Below are 17,950 nucleotides of genomic sequence, written 5' to 3' on the forward strand. Positions count from 1 at the left end.
AAGACAAACGGGTCACGGACATCAAACCACAGGCACGCGGAGTCCTGGAATGACTCAGACGGAAACAAAGTGGAGGATTGTAAAGAAACCTAAAAGATTATAGATAGATTATACCACCAGTTTACACGATCTATACCACAAGTTTACACGATCAAACTTATTTTAATAAAGAGATATTGCACAGAGGAGAGGCGTTGTAATTAAGCCGAGGATAAAACTTGTATGTTCTCAGTTTCTGTAACAGAAAATGAAAGGAAAAAATAGTTAGACTGACTAAAATATAGCAGCACATGTAGCAAATGCCCCAGGCAAACCTTTTTAACGGCACTAACCTACAATAATAATGCACAATTCTACATTCTACAAAATCCTTCTGATTAAATTCAAATAGGCTAGACTACATAAGCCGTCACCATAAGATTACATAAAAAAACATGGAATTAAATAGTCTAGGCTATTGAGTGGAAAGCTATTGTTATACCGTTACAGCGTTGTTATGCACAACAAAATAGGCTTAATATAATTTTGACTTTGTGGAAAGGCGCTCTTTGGGGAACGATTGACAACCAAACGAATCAATTGGATTATTGGGCAATCATTTTGTGGTCATAAATAAATATTCAGAAACATTTAAAATGTTCTTGATTTAACCTTGTGGTGCTTTATGGTCAGGCCTTAGAGTCCGGTACTGAATATCCAAAATGACACCCATCTGATTTCCCAAAGCACCATAAAGCCACAAAGCACAGTTCGGGTCTCGCGCACCTCGCTGCTGTGGAGCGCACAGGGGAATTTCAAAGCTCCGAGTGCCCCCTTTCTGCTGCTCATGAAAAGACAAAAGACAATACGGGATCTCTGTCTCCCTGCCCTCCTCACATCTCTACTGTTTACCTCTACCATCACAGGATTCTCTTCTCTAGAACCCTGTTTCACCCCAGATGAAATCAGTCGCCTGACTCTGTCCCCAACTTGTCTTGGACGGTTGATCTGTTTTCATATCCGAGTTTAAGACACAATTACTACAATTGATAGTCTACTTCTGCCAACTGCTTTCAGACTGCCACCGGAAGATCAGAGTAAAAATAAATAACAACTAGTCATCTGACTTCATGTTTGAAGACGTTTACTTTGAAAATCAATTATTGCCTGACTTGACCGTAGCGTCTTCTCTCTTGACTCACTCGTCTTTGACAGCAAGCGCATCAAGTAGAGGAACTGTCGATTATACATTTGCCTTGGAGCTCATTTTTAATATGTTCCAATTTTTTTCTTGGCTATTTCGACGTTTTCCAGGACCTACATGCACTGAAGGTTACCCGATGTGTCTGTTTATAGTGACATATTATAGAACCCGTTTATGTTCATGTCTAAACACAGGGGTCCAGGGTCGACTCTTTATTTCAATGTATCCGTCTCTTTCCTGCCGACCGGTGGGTGCCGGTACATTGGGGTCTCGTTCACCGGTAACCTAGAGAACGGTGAGGGAGCTGTAAAGCACGCGCCCTGGAGCGCTGGTAGCCCCCCACGCCAATAAGCCAGACAGCGCGAGGCTTCCAGCAAACATAAAAAGAAAAGAAGAGAGATAAAAAGAGCGAGAGAAATATATAAGTACAGTAAATTAGCCCTGAGAGCGAGACTGTCAGAGCAAGAACTGTCATCACACACGCAAACACACACACACACACAAAGAAAAAGACAGAACCGAGAAAGAGAGAGAGAATGAAAAACGATCAGGCAGGATAAGGTCTTTAAAACTTGTAATTTAATTTGACTAAGTCCTATAGGTAGGCCTGTATGTTGGACTAGCGAAGGCATGTTTGGGCTGATATAATACACCCTTTAAGACAATTTGCACTAAACTTAACCTGGGGCAAGTTGAGTGCTAAACAGTGGGGTCTGGTTTTAGTGAAAAACTGATTTATTTTTCAGCAGACTGGGAAGTCCAGTTTTTAATCCTTGTGGGTTTGCCAGGATGACAGCTGACATTTACGGTTGGTCTCGGGACATGCATCTTGCCCTCCATTGATCTATACATGTGTCGCCTGTTTATAAAACAATGACCAACGTTTTTACAATCACAACGCGTGCCCAGATATTACCTGAAAAGATGCAGGTTGTGGTAGATATATTAAAACAAATAGGCCTACTTCTGGTAAAATATCTACATGTTTGTGAAATTAAAATCTTAGGATAACCTCTAAAAGTTAAAACTAATAGAGGGTAGTCTCAACATTACAATTCCAACATTTCAGCAAGCATTTCAGACAATGTTTTGGTTCTTTTTGTGTCAGGCTACATCACCGTAGTACTCTCTCTCTCACACACACACACACACACGCACGCACGTGAACACACGTATACTATTCCATTCATTTAAATGATATAAAAACCTTTGCTAAGAAAACGCCTGCAGAAAAAGTAACATCCCAAAAAGCTTCTCTGTTCTCAGTCGCGGGCTTGAAGGATTTCTCGCTGTTCTGACCCCTCTTCATTGTATGGGTGAAACGCATAACATTACCATGACAACCAGAAAGAATATGACACCTTTCCTGGGGCAAATTAAATTCAAATTCGGCTCCATCTACCCCCGGAGACACTAAAGCCACACACAGACCAGTCTACACCGACACACACTCCCCTGAGCCGGGCTCGCAGAAGCAACAGGTCACCATGCACGAGGAAGTTAGGAACAACGATTTAAACAAACAAACAAACAAACAAACAACAATTCAAAAAACTTAAGGACACATTCACAAACAGATCACAGTAATTGACGTTTTTCTGTGGGCTTAATGTTCTTCTTAGACTTTAAAAGAAAACCCATTCATTCTCAGAAGCAAAGGCTGCTACTTACTTGTTTGCTGTAGCGGTTCCGTCTTTACATATGATAATAACCTCGCATATAAAGTCACATGTGAATGGTCCCAGTATTTTTATAAAAAAAGACTAATAGAAAACATATCACTTATTATAATAACAAAGGATTATGCCGCGGAAGGAAACTATGTTGTTTTCTTTTTCTTTTAAGTAGGCTAATCTAAAGTTGGGTAGAATAAAGTCCTGTGTGCTAGAATTGTGTTCCGTCCGTCCGTGACTGTGTCAGTAATGATGCTTGTCTAAGTTGCAACGCGGGTTTGTTTATGCGCGCGGTCTGAGGGAGAAAGTCTAATAGAGCATTTATGTGAGTCTGCCTCCACATAGAGCGCCTGGTATGCGCTACGTCAATGTGACGTAATGGGAGAGGTGACGTCACCAACTGTAGCTCCCTCTCGCCGTACAGTAGGCTACCGGACACATAAGCCCCACACACAGTGCCAGAAACAGAGAGGGAGGGACAGAGAGGGGGGGGGGGGGGGGGGGGGGGGGGGGGGGGGGGGGGGGGGGGGGGGGGGGGGGGAGTGCTGAATTTCAGCACTTTCAGACGCTGAAAGCAAGTAGATTTTACGATTGTTGGACAAAATGACTCCGTAGGCAAGCTTACTGTTTAACAGACAGGCTATTGCAAGTTGAGGTTCCATAGATGGATGAAAACGGCCTCGAAATGTATACAGATTTGTTATATCTGTTTATTTCTAAAATACATGTAATCACAATAGTATTTTACCCGCAGTCATGGCGAAATAAATGCAAAAACAACAACAACGAGCATGCTTTATCAACAGGTGCACGTCTCAAAATCGTAAATACTTCTCTCCATAAGAACCTGTGTATATTTAAAGAAACAAATTGAAATTGTCAGCTGAGTAGGCTATTAATAGACACATTTTCCTATGGTATTTTTTATTTTTATTTCTCAAATAGTATCCAACACACAAGCTTGAAATCTACAAAATATTATTAAAATATTATTAAATGTCAATCATTTGAAATGCAGCTTGATGGTTTGTTGGCCACAGTAGATTACGCCTCATCTGAGCAATTACTGAAAATCTAAAGGAGCCACCTAACCCAGCCCGCTACGAGGACACCCTTTCAAGAAACGATACGGCGTTGACAGAAACCTCAAAAATAAAACACAGAGGACGAGCCACTGAGAACTTGTAAATCAACGACAACCAATCCCTAGACGCGTATATCTCGGCCACGTTCTAATTGTAGCCAATGATCTGCTCCCAGAGGCGGGCCCAGGCCTTGACGCACTGAGGCTCGTGATTGACGCAGGCGGTGTTCCTAATTTTAGCACAGGGAGACGCGGCTGTGTGAGATAGCCGAGGACCCATTCATTGTACCGGGGCGGGCCTGACTATTTTAGAGAGGCGATTGTGATCTAGCCAAGCCAAATATAGTCGTAGACAGGTATTTTTAGCGTAAAGCGTCTCATCGTATCCACTTGGCAAAGGACGACCAAACGATATCTCTGAACAGGCTACTACGATTTGTAGATCTGTTACAAAGTCTGCTAACGAAATTAAATGTTAAGTAAACTGTTCATTATCGTTTTACAGTCAGCTGATGTTGTTGTTTGGCTTGCTTTAGTAGAGGATTATTGTAAGAGTCATGTCGCGCGATATGGAGACAGACGTCCACAGTGAGCACTCGACTACAGTCGAGTTAGAAGGTCTATTTTCAACCAGCAACACGTTTGGAAGAAGGGAATATAACACTAGAACCGAAGCAGCATCAGAAAGATCAAATCAGGTTTGTAAACGTGATAGCTCTACATTTGGTAGCGCGGTTTCACACCATTACGCATGCAAGTTTACATATGCATTAGGAAGCACACCTATTTAGCGTTTTGTAAACAGCCTACTGTCAATGACTGGGATCAAATTTTGTGTGGCGAAATCACCTGCTTTCATCACTCTGCTTACGGTTTGACGCGTGCGGGACAGAGTGGCTACTAAACAGCATCGGGCTCCCACCGACGGGGAATCCCCGTCTTGAAGGCGGTTTACCTGCATTCCTGCTGACAGTCTCGGTGTGCACGCGGGAAAAGCCTTACCGGTGCCACCTGGTGTCAGAGTAGGTCCTACACGATGACGTTTTTATCGCCGAGCGTGATTGGGTTAGGGTCTACCTGTGTAGACAGGTCATTCTTTTGCCCACCCGCATACTGACATTGTATGCATGCCGAATGAGCATGATGTTTTGTAAAGCACTTGTTGCACACATGATGTGGTGATGTCTGACCACAGTGAAGTCCATGAAGACACATCCCCTAAGTGCACACTCAGGGCCGTACGCAGGGCCCAAAAAATACTGAGGTCATGAGTCAGAACTTCTAGGTGGGTTCGGGGGCATGCTCCCCCGGAATTTTTTTAAATTACATTATTTAAATATGGCCATTTTCTCTTATTGAGTCTTAAGGAGCAAAAACATCATAATTATGACATTTGAATATGGGGCGGTGTGGAGCTTTTGAAATTTTGAGGTAAACATGGGGCATTCTGAGGCTTTTTGAAGGACCTTTATGGGACTCATGAAGTAAGGGCAAGTTACCACAATTTTTTTTTATTTATTATTATATGGCAACGACGGTACGAGCGTTTTGATTGGATAACGGGTAGTCACCCCAGCGTGTTGCCCTCCTCGCCGGTCAATACGGATCCGTATTGCCCTCTGACGTCAGCTTCAAAATGAGCGATATCGACGAGTCAGCTGCTGAGTTTTACTATCCAGATGATGCTGAAAAGCTTTGTCATCGAAAGTGAGGATGAAGACCAGACTCTTTGAATCACTTGTGTCGTTATTTTGTGATGAAATTAAAGCCATTTTAGCAGAACCATGTTGTCCGCTTTCTATCAAAAGTAATGAGTTGCTTGGCAACACATGAAACACACCGTGAGAAGACTTAAGAGCTAGCTACAATTAGCCTAAAGGTACCATTTATTTTCGTTTACAAAATGAAAAGAATCTAAAATTGCCATATAATAAACTACTTACTAACCTCGACCGTTCGGTCATGCCGGGAAATATCAAACTGAGGCTGGAACGTATCGACCGAGCGATAGCGAGTCAGTTTGATATTTCCCAATTGCCACTGAATTTCATTTTCAATCAATCACATCAATGACATATCATATCAATCGCAAAATGAATGTTGATTCAACCGGTGGAAATTGATTGACAACCGGTACTGACGGAGTTAACCAAACTTTGATTTGATGTTTCCTTATCTGAGTAGTACGCTGCTGCAATACAAATATTTCCACATGAAAATGAATCTTTCTTCTCACAGTCATCTGCCACTTAAACTTCTCTTAACCTACATGTTTAGTTTGCTGCGCTCCTCTTCCAGTGACTGTAACTAACATAGGCTATTCACTAACAGTAGCGGTATGTCTATGGCGGTAACATCAGCGTCCGACTTGTGTTTGGTGGTTACCATAACGACAGTACGTTTTGTTGATGACGCGCAGCACATATGTCCAAACTCTTGAGCTACTCGGCTCTTCAAGTAAAAAATCACGTTACGGTTTGTGGGAGACCAAGATCATCGTCCTGCAGTCAGTTTCACGTGTACTTTATTTTGAGTTCATATACCACGATTTAAGCAAAAAAAAAACAGAAATACGAAAAAAAATACAGAGGACACGACCTCGGTGTCCTCAATGGTAGTTACGGCCCTGTGCACACTAGCACATCTGGCACCCTAGGCAAGATTTATCACCAGCAGCCCCCCACCCCCCCTAAATCAGGGTGCCGCCCCCCCAACCACAACACGGACATATGATGTGGCGCGGGTGGCGGGTAATGCGGGAGGGTTAATTCATGGATGCACTTGGGAAAATGCCGCCCACCGTCTTCATGCCGTCCTAGAGGGCTGCCTATATGGCCTATAGGAAGGACCGGCCCTGCTCCTCCACACCACCTCCCTGTATGAGACCACAGACACCTGGCCACTGGCTTCGTGTGCTTCCCTCTAGACACACCTAAGTCTATAGATCATCGATGGTAAATAATACTGAGAGGTGTCGAGTTTCTGGAAACCTAGTCAAAGATATGACAAGCGTGACCAGTGAACTGATCCTGAAATGCTCAGAACGTCTCACAGTATGTCACTGTGCCTGTCTAAACCATTTAAAAGGTAGCTGGTTTCGTTTAAAGTGACAGTTGACAGTTAATCGGGATGATCACTTTTGCATGTTTTATTTTGGATTGTGGGAAACTCTTACGTTCATGCTGAAAGGTAGAAAGTTAGACTGAATGTTATATCAAGGTTCCAATACACCACTGCATCTAACTGCTGCTGGCTCTGTTCTATCAAACAACTCCCCCCCACACCCCAATCTAGCCTCCGTTTCCTTCCTTCCCATATGGTTTATGAAAAATACAAACTGACAAAGTTGCTTCTACATCAGACATATTACAAGTGCACCCCCCCCACACACACATACACACACAAACACCATGAATCCATCTGATTAGTTTGTGTGTGTCAGTGTGACCAACCATAGACCCTGCTCTGACCTACCTATAATGACTTGACAGGGTCTCTCTGTATAATACAGGCCAGATTAACCTGCTTTCTTATTTCAACAGACAAACGGAAGAGATTAGGGATTACATTTGAGGTGTGATGACAGAGCTGTGAGTGTGAGATGTAATCCCTGTCTCCCTGGGTGGACACCAGTCAGACTAAGGTGTGTGAGTCTGCCTCCATATGCACACACACACAGGCAAACACACACACACTTAGGCAAACACACACACATACATTCACCTGAAAAGCAAGCCGCCCAAATTGTTATGGAACATTTACAGTGAATGCCCAACCCTTGAAGAGCAAGGTATTCCCAGGTGCAACACCGTCTGAAACACCAGGTCTGCGTGGGCAGATTAGTGAGAGTGGGAAAAAGTGTGTTAGAGGTTGGTATGTGTGTACAGTAGGGGTGGAACGGTACACTGAAGTCACGGTTCGGTTCGTACCACGGTTCAGACATCACGGTTCGGTACGAGTTCGGTACAATGGGGGGAAAAGCAAAACAAAAATGCAGAAGCAGGGCTCCAGACTTACTACTGTACATGCAAGTCTTAGCTAAATGTATGATGCGCTTGTCGATCAGTCCTCCTACACCACAACACGATAGGCTACTAGCTGAGCAACAGCGCAAACACAGGCAGGGATACAGTAGCAGCAACGCCGGCCCTGGTCCCTTAGATATACAACAAAACACGAACGTTGATGGAACGCGAGTTGTCAGCTGCACCCTCCGTTTCACTAACGACTGATGGTTGGACTTCTCGTGCTACCGAAAGCTACCTCACGGTGACTGCTCATTTTATTGACTGAGTGGGAAATTAGAGCGTCAGTTCTACAGACACGGCCCCTGTATGAGCAGCACACAAGCACTCACCTAGCTGAGAAGCTACAGAAGATCGTGGCAGAGTAGAAACTAGAGAGGCTTGGAAATTTGGAATTTATTGGGTGTGTACAACGTCAGCACACGTTAGCAACAACTCATAGATACTACGCTCTGGATAAAAGCGTCTGCTAGACTAAATGCACGTTCTAGTAAGACAGCAATATCAGCGAGCCCTCAGCATTAGTACCGCAGCTAAAAGTCTAGGAAAGTTTAGGCTATTTTTCGCTATACTTACACTACGAACATTCATATTTAGCACTAGCGTTGCATAGGCTACGTCTTTAGTGCTGCTGCTGCTAGCTATCTCTGACTCACTCAGGCACAGCTCGGCTACACAGGTGGCGGCGCCAATCAGTTTCAGAGCTAAGGCGGGGCTACAGATTGTCCTTAAAGAACACGAATATCTTACAGTAGTTCTGCTTTACATTAATTAATTTGCACGCAAGTTTTATTAATTTTTATACCGTGTATTCTCCGTGTAATTTCACGAGCCGAACCGTGACGCCCGTACCGTACGGTTCGGTACGAATACATGTACCGTTCCACCCCTAGTGTACAGTATTACTGTATAATTACTACATGAAAGTAGTCAGGAGGTATTTGAGGTGTAACTACTCAGCAGCAGGTCCGTGTTTGTCACATATGTTATATAGGTTATATATGTTATTATATATGTTATATAGACTGAGAGGCTGTGGGTGTTGTACCAGTTTATGGTCAAAGTCTCTGGTGTGTGTGTGTGTGTATGACAGGGCACGTGAAGTAGCAGTCTAGAAAGTGCTGAGGGTTTTTCTACATATCAGCTAACCATGGACAGGAAGTTCAGAAGGATTGTCAGTTTGAAAGCTACAGACAAACCTCTAGCTCTCTGTGCTCTGGTGACATTAGAGAGGGGAGAACCAGAGAGTACAACAGAAAGACACAGGAAGGCTTTTATCTCTGTGTCACTAGATCTGTTCTAACTGTACGTCAGAGCAAGAGGGGGGGTCACTGGGGTCACTGGGGCGAGGGCAGAATGCTGAATAGTTGGATTCTCCTCCTTCTCTCTCTCACACACACACACATACAGTACACACATACAGTACACATACACACAGTACACACATACAGTACACACACACACACATGCACACACACACACACACACATGTAGTACACACAGAGAGAGTAACCCACACCAGGGGGTTCCTTCAGGGACTGCCCTTCTGAAGTAACATAAGCCATGCCAGGCTTATCACACCACTGCTCACAGACAGGACAGGCACACACACACACACACACCAACTATGGGTACATATGTGTGTGTGGGTGAGAGATCTTTACTTGCTTGTCTCTATTACAGATGTATCTCACCACAGGGATTACATCCTTCATGATCTGGCTAACTTCTAACTTCTGTGTGTGTGTGTCTGCATGACATGAGCGCAGCTAGTTTTGGCAGGGCAATCGGGCAGCGCGCGTTATCGGGGACGTAAGGCGTCTTACTCCACCTTCCTTACTCCACCCACTACCACACCCATGTAGCAGCGCATATCCATTGGGCCACGTCCGATAAGGCGTCTTTAAAAGACGCGCGGATATGCACACACTCACCCCGGTCGTTGTATGATCAGTGCTGCTGCCAGTGCTGTTTCTGGTCTCGCTTCTCTTGGCTGTCATATTTTTCGGTTTTGCCATGGGCGACTCCGCTGATTCGGAGCCGACCCGTTTGTTGGGGGTGTTGGGTGGAGGTTCCGATCGATCACCCGGAGGTGCACCCTCCGTGGACCTCGGCGACAACGGGAATGGCCAAGTTTGACGCAGCTCGCGTCTGGCCCAGAGATCGGCTACCATCACCGATTGGCCAGTCCATCGTATCCTCGACTCCCTGTACGACCGGGGTGTGTCTCCTCCCAGGGGATGTAATCACGAGGAACTGTTCGATTTTTTCATAGAGTGCGGCGGTATCGCTCCTCCCGCTCCCCCAAGTGCTCCGGCAGGAAAAGGCAAGGGGAAACGGGGCACCTCTTCCCAACCGGCATCCAGGAAAAGGGCTCGAGTCCGGGGGAGGAGCCCGGCCCCGGTGGCGTCCACCTCTAGTTCGGACCCGGTGCTGGCGGCCCTGTTGGACATCAAAGTTTCTCTGGCTGACATGGGAGCTCGTGTCGTCGCGTTGGAGGGCAGGTCGGCGACGGCGTTGGCTCCGCAGTTTCCTGGGTCCGGAAGCACTCCTGCGGCCTTGGACTTCGCAGCAAGGGGGCGCCGTTCCTGTCTCCCGCGGCCGGCATTTCCGCCCATCTGAGGAGCCAAATTCTAGCAGGTACCGACGTCAATCTGGTTAAGATACTGCTATGCTCTGCGGATCCGGTGGACAGGCGGGTAGTCGAGTGCGGGGAAGTGTCTGTGCTCCTCAAGGGGGGTCCTCCTGTGGCTAAGGAGCAGTGGCGCTCCGCTCTACACATAGTCGGCATGGCGGAGTGGTGGCGTGTGTTGGGGGATTATATCTCTATTGCTCCCTGCCTCATATGTCATGTATGTATGTGTTGCATCGAGGAGGCAGGGAGTGCTTCCCTTAGATCATCCACTCCGCCAAAGTCAAATCTACATGTCCATGTCATGTAACAATAAATGCTCAAATCTAATACGTGATTGTCTTGACTGAAATATTGATTACAGCTGTGGAAGAGATGTTTAGGTGTGGCCTGCACCGTAATTAAGTGTAATTAAGTACAGGTTTATGACATTGACAGGTGGGTGCTGTGTCCCACTTCAATCGTCCCTGCGGGCCTCTGCTCCCTCTCTGTCTGTGCTCTCTCTCTCGCTCGCTCGCTCTCTCTCTCTCGCTCTCTGCATACAATGAGTGCATGTGCACTGGTAAGAGCTGTTCCTTTTTTTACTTAACCATCCATTGAATCATATTCCCTTAAACTTTGTGATGCTGTCCATCACTACTGACATGATTCCCGTTGCTGTAGTAACAGCGAAGTTGCAGGTAACAACTGAAATATAGTTTGAATAGCACAGGCAGTTAAAACTGTGATGAAGAATGATCTCTGCAAGAGTTGAAAAAATGTTTTGAATGTGTGTTATTGTGTATCAGAGCAGTTTTGTTTATTGGGTGTGCTTGCCTTTTGCAAGGCACAACTTATATTCTCTCTTATATACAGTGTATGTATTTATTAGTGTTATTTTCCCACCACGAAATCTCTTTCAATCTTTACATGCTGGTGTCAAACTATGTGTTTTGGTCCCGATTGCGTTGCTTGTATCTCCCCAAACGTTCTGTTTGATGATTTATACATAATTTCAGTTTTAATGGTAGCTAATTAATTAATACATTTTTATTTATTCACAACACCTCTTCAACTATTACAATAATACAGTTGGGGTACAAGGACCAATTGGGTAGAGTGAATGGGTCCCCCAAAGAAGCTAGGAAAGCTTTTGATGATTCATGAAAGGGGAGTGGTACAGACTAAAGGATACACAATTACCACAGATGAAGATAAGTAGATTCACGCAAAAGGCGCACAAGTACATACATAACATTACATACATTCAATCATACACATACACCCCAGTAGTCCATGAGAAAAATATTTTTTAAATTAGGTATAGGTTAATAAGAAATTATGTTTTAGTTGTCTTTTGAAGTTGAAGATAGAGGGCAGCACCTTGAGGCCTTCATCAATCCCGTTCCAGATCTGCGGCCCCCTACAGACAACACTCATATTGGCACGCACATGTCTGCAACATTTTCCTGATATGAGTGGTTTGTATGGTGGGGGCTGGAGATGGGAACAAGACTACTCAATCTAGAGTTCAGCCTGTTGACAATTTGGAACATAAGGCAGGCATTATGATATTCATGTAGCTCAGTCAGTCTTAGTAACTCAAAACTGTGGAATAGAAGTTGGGTGGGAGACTTGATCTCTGACCAAGACAGAGCCTGTATGACTTTCTTTTGCAGGGAAATACGTTTTTTAAGATGGCTGGTGAAAGTGTTGCACCATATCGCGTTACAATAGTTAAGATGTGGTTCAAACAGAGTTATATACAGCGTGAGAAGGACAGATAGAGGAAGAAATGTCTGATCTTATAGAACAAGCCAACATATTTGGACAGTTTGTTTACGAGGTAGTTCATATGACATTTAAAGTGAAGCGACTCGTCAATTTGGACCCTCAATACTATCTGTCGGTATCATGACAAATGTGATAATGTAGCTACCAGAGAGAAAACGCTTGAAGGTGACACTTTCAACCATAAGGATAAACAAACATTAACAAGAGTGCGAGACGCAGAGTGTCTTCACCTGTTACCACATCACGTCCATCTTACTGTTACCACATCACGTCCATCTAACTGTTACCACATCACGTCCATCTAACTGTTACCGCATCACGTCCATCTTGATGGTACAGGGGTCAAGTCTGAATCTAGAAGCAAAACTAAGCACAGGTGGCTTCTCCAGATGAGGAAAACTGTACATTATGCCTGCTAGGCTGTGCACTTCTGTGACAGATAATTCAGTTCTCCAAAGCAGCAGTGTCAGCCAGCTACAGTACTAGCTACCAACCAGTTAGCTAATACTTAGTCAGCTTTGTTTTTCCTTTATTTACAGTGTTGAGTTAGTAGTGTGGTGAGACTAATCAGATTATTAAAGCAAAAAAACACGAGAGGGGTATCAAATGATGATCATAAGTACTGTAGAGCAATCAATGCCATTCTATATCCGAATGATTGGAATAGATAATTGCAAGGCTGTTTTCCCTACTTAGAGCGCGGATAGCCGGTCACATGACCCCTTAGTCTTCAGTCCGGAACGTTGTTACTGACACATAATGATCACTTCTAGTGAACTTGTTATATTAGTCAGTCTTCCAGAAATACATTTCCAGCTTATTTATGTTTTGGGGTTAGGGTTAGTGGCAGATGGTAATGTTTGAATTGTGACTCCAGCTAACAGACTGCCAGTGACAATGTTGTTAGAATCAACTTGTTTCAAAGGGGGTTCTTTGTTAATGAATGCAATACAAGTAAATGCTTAACAATATCACAAGAATAAAAAAAATTTGAAGGGAAGTTTAAGTCATAATATACATTAGGTTTTGAATCTATGCAATTTTCTTAAATTAAAAAAGCATACTTATTTAAAATGTACAGAAATAGCAGTTACAAAATTGACCCATATGCAATCGATGCAAGCACACCTAACAATGTCCTCAGAAATGACCCCTCTCTAGCTTACTCTATGGTACCCTCTCTAGTTTACTCTATGGTACCCTCTCTAGTTTACTCTATGGTACCCTCTCTAGCTTACTCTATGGTAACCTCTCTAGTTTACTCTATGGTACCCTCTATAGTTTACTCTATGGTACCCTCTCTAGTTTACTCTATGGTAACCTAAAGCAAACCTGTCTCATTCTGACGTTGGCGGTCAGAGTAGCAAATATGCAAACTGAGGAATGTCTGCCTATCACTTATTTTCAACATTTTGATTTGAGTCACCTTCCCTCGTCTTGCTCATTGCTACCAGTAATGTACACTGTCATAAGAATGTGGAACTAAGGATTAACCATCCCCTTCAGCAGTTGTCTAAAGGACAGTTTCAATGAGGTTATGTGTTCTGTCATGTCAGAGACAGCAAACTAAGCAAGGGAGTTATTTGCATAATTGTCAATGCAGGCGGGAGTGATCAAGTTTTCTCATGTTGTCTCTGGAGACTGGGGGGACTACAACCTTGTAGGTTTGGTCAGTACCTCCTGTAGTCATGTTTTATTTGTAATGCTTTTTTCAGAGTATTATGGCCTATAATATTAATTATAGGCTATAATCTTAAAGCCTACCATGTACTGTTAAACGCCAAAACCCTACCTCTACTAGTGCACAAACAGCGCACAGCTTTCGTACTGTAACAGCACTGTATGCTGTACCATGTCATACATCATCTTTTCTTTTGAAGTATAGTTTTTGAAGAATAGTTTTGTTTTTAATTGTAATATACTAGCTGGTGTTGGCTAATGGTGTCATATAGAGATGCAGCACAATGAGGGTAGGCTCTCGCTGGTCTGTCCTCATGTGACGACACTGAATGAGCTGCTACTTAGTGGTGGTGTAAATTGATATATGATAGAGAGAGAGAGCGTTTGGGTTTGGGTTTGAAAGAGAGTTCATGTGTGTGTGTGTGTGTTTGTGCGTGGCAGACGTATCATCCCCTATGACAGACCATCATATGAAACTCCTTTATAAAGGAGTGTTCAGTAGAGAGCGAGATATAAGCAAAGAGAAAGATAGAAAGATGGTTGCGTGTCTCGTCAGGACACATTAATTAGTCCTTGTCAAGTCTTTCATTTTATGTTGCCTTTTATATCAGTGTTGAGTGGTTTCATTCAACTTCACACTTGCAAACCGGAAAAACATGTACGGCAAGTATTTTTTAGGTGTGTGTGTGTCTGTGCATGCATGTGTAACTGTGTAGGTGTTTGGATATGTGAACATGAAAGGAATCTGTAGTGTATGCAAGACTGATCTTAAGGCAGGTCAACCTGATAACATGTGATGCTGCATTCACGAAAACACAACCTTACTTGCACCCTTATTGAGTGGGAAAAGAGCAGGTGGACATGTGTCAGGATCCCACGTTGCAGTGGTGTGTGTGCAAGGGAGGCCTAGTGGACAAGCTAGCACAGGTCTTCCTTCTGTGGTGTGTGTGCAATGGAGGCCTAGTGGACAAGCTTCTTCTTCTGTGGTGTGTGTGCAGGGGAGGCCTAGTGGACAAGCTTCTTCTTCTGTGGTGTGTGTGCAAGGGAGGCCTAGTGGACAAGCTTCTTCTTCTGTGGTGTGTGTGCAGGGGAGGCCTAGTGGACAAGGTAGCACAGCTCTTCTTCTGTGGTGTGTGGAGTAGACCAGGTCTGCTCAGAATCACACTAGCAACTCACCCCACTGGCCTTCAAACGTCCACAAGCAACTCTGGTCTCTGTCTGGTGGACGTCGCTGCTCCAGCCTTCATTTAACCCTTGTGTTATCTTCATCATTGTGACCCACAAATGATGCGTATTGTCGTATTATGACAACTTTACCGCATACAAAAACAAAGTGAAGCATTTTCTTTTAACCGTTTGGCTGTCTCAGACCCCCCACATTGCAAAGGTTAAAATAAATGTGACCCGAAGGCAGCACAAGGGTAAATAAGACTAGATGGAGGTGAGGTACAGTGTTCCAAACCGCTCCCTTTGACCTTTACCCTGTCTCACCAACAAGTTGACCTACAGCATGTCTCTGACTCATCATATCAACAGTGTGATGCATGCTCTATCAAAACTGACATTTACCCCACAGAGCATTCTCATGCTCAATACCACGGCTCCAGTCTGTGCCCAGGTGGGAACATGGGTTCCTCAGGCCTGTAACCTCTTCCCCGAAGCCCCACAGCATGTGGTGAGTCAGAATGTGCAAGAGAGATTCCCTGTGTTTAGGTACAAAAGCCAGATTAATAAATGAGAGTTAAACAGGGTGTCCTGATGAGTAGCTGCCTAACTGCATACCTGAGTGGTAGGTGTGCTCACTCACCTGTTCCTGGCACTGTGTGGGTGTCTGGCATTGGTGTCATATCTCTTATGCAATGGTAATGGAAACTACAGTGCCTTGCACGCCTCACATCAAGAAGGCCATGGGTTAGATTCCCTCATATTCTGTGCTCTGGAGAGTTATCGCCAGCGCCTGTCTGTCTGTGTGGAGTTTGCATGTTCTCTCTCTGTGCTCACATGGGCTTCCTCTGAAAAAAAGAATCAGAACACAAAAGCATGCAGAACAGGGAGAGCCCTGTAATGGAGCAGAGAGAGAGAGCGAGTAAGAGAGAGACGCACACTGGGCAGAGAGAGAGAGAGCGAGTAAGAGAGAGACGCACACTGGGCAGAGAGAGAGAGAGCGAGTAAGAGAGAGACGCACACTGGGCAGAGAGAGAGAGAGCGAGTAAGAGAAAGACGCACACTGGGCAGAGAGAGAGAGCGAGTAAGAGAGAGACGCACACTGGGCAGTGAGAGAGAGCGAGTAAGAGAGAGACGCACACTGGGCAGTGAAAGTATTAGTGTGCAGACCTTCCCTCCGACCGTGTGTTGAATAATCTTCTTACTCACCGGATGTGAGTCACATGCAGCGTCAGGCCAGGCATGGCTTTGTTATCTAAATGTTTGGTCAGTAATGTTTCTGAATGTTTGGACTTTTCGTTCACTGGTGTGATAGAAACCTTCATTTGGGCTAAGGGCTTGCAGACACAGCGTGGGTTCGGAAATGAAGGTGAGCAGGGGTCATGGTTAGGGTGAAGGGTGAGCAGGGGTCATGGTTAGGGAAAAGGGTGAGCAGGGGTCATGGTTAGGGTGAAGGGTGAGCAGGGGTCATGGTTGGGGAGAATGGTGAGCAGGGGTCATGGTTAGGGTGAAGGGTGAGCAGGGGTCATGGTTGGGGAGAATGGTGAGCAGGGGTCATGGTTAGGGTGAAGGGTGAGCAGGGGTCATGGTTAGGGTGAAGGGTGAGCAGGGGTCATGGTTAGGGTGAAGGGTGAGCAGGGGTCATGGTTGGGGAGGATCTTCCAGATGCTTTGAAAAGGGTTAGGGTTAGGGTTAGGTTGCTATGACACACAACTATTTACTTGTTGTACTTGCTCACATCTTAATGAAATAAACAACCAAACATTACTGTGGTAATTTACCTATGTTCAAGTTAAATTCTTTTATTGTCAGGTACACAGAACAACAAAACTTGAACTGAATGTGACTCATATGTCCATGAACTTTAAGTGTGAAAACAAAGGTTACACAGCTAAATTGTGCCTAGTTCAGACATGACTGAGCTTGACATCTAATCTCAGAACTGAGAAGCTAGTTTGGGCTTGTTTGTAGGGGGGTGGGGTTTTTCATTTTCTAGACAAATTCATTGTTTTTCTTCAGACAGGCAAATCTACTGGAAGTGCGGCTGCTCTAATTAAAGTATTTTATTGTCAGATGCACAGAACAACACAGGGTCAGACTGGGCACTGAAATTCTAAAGGACACGACAATGCAAAGCAACCTGGTGTAGCCGGTGTGTGGTGAAACTCACTCCTCAAGTATGTAACAGGCCACCCGCGTCAACGAATTGCTAGCTTTTCGTTGGCGTAGTTGGTAGTGGTGGCACTTGGGAAGTCAGAGGTGGAAAGTTCGACTCTTGGTCGGAGCGGATAGTGCCTCTGACGGAACTTGCAAGACCACGTCTGTTACACTGGCATAATCTAACATATAAATACAGAGTACATAGATTACGTCTAAGGTATTTACGATAAGCTAAAATATTGTAAACCTAATAAACAATAATATCAGGGATGCACCAGTCATTATGTCGACCAGCGTAGCGCGCGTAGTGTAAGCGTAGGGTTCGGATTCGGTGAAAAAATTCAAAGGTTCGGCCAAAACTGAACTCTGTCAAAAAGACAAATTTTCGGCCGGATCCAAATCCTGGATTCGATGCATCCCGAAATAAAGTTTTTTACAACCGCTATGACACTTTTTTCAATACCTTTAACAAGTTTCCTAAACTCTTGACACAGTTAGCACAGTGTTGGCTATACAATTAACACAACACACAATAATATACAACAATTCTTGTTACTTTGACACAAAATGCATAGA

At 44.4% G+C, this 17,950-nt stretch overlaps 1 long non-coding RNA gene across 1 annotated transcript; it reads left to right on the plus strand.

The window, feature by feature from the left end:
* Positions 1–4,179: 4,179 nt before the first annotated feature.
* LOC124487832 lies at positions 4,180–10,775 on the plus strand. The gene is made up of 3 exons (XR_006958549.1): positions 4,180–4,638; positions 7,483–7,583; positions 10,241–10,775. It is a non-coding gene; the product is annotated as an uncharacterized LOC124487832 (long non-coding RNA).
* Positions 10,776–17,950: the final 7,175 nt, after the last annotated feature.

This window comes from Hypomesus transpacificus, unplaced genomic scaffold (genome assembly GCF_021917145.1).
Source record: "Hypomesus transpacificus isolate Combined female unplaced genomic scaffold, fHypTra1 scaffold_101, whole genome shotgun sequence".
In the NCBI taxonomy this organism is placed as follows: domain Eukaryota; kingdom Metazoa; phylum Chordata; class Actinopteri; order Osmeriformes; family Osmeridae; genus Hypomesus; species Hypomesus transpacificus.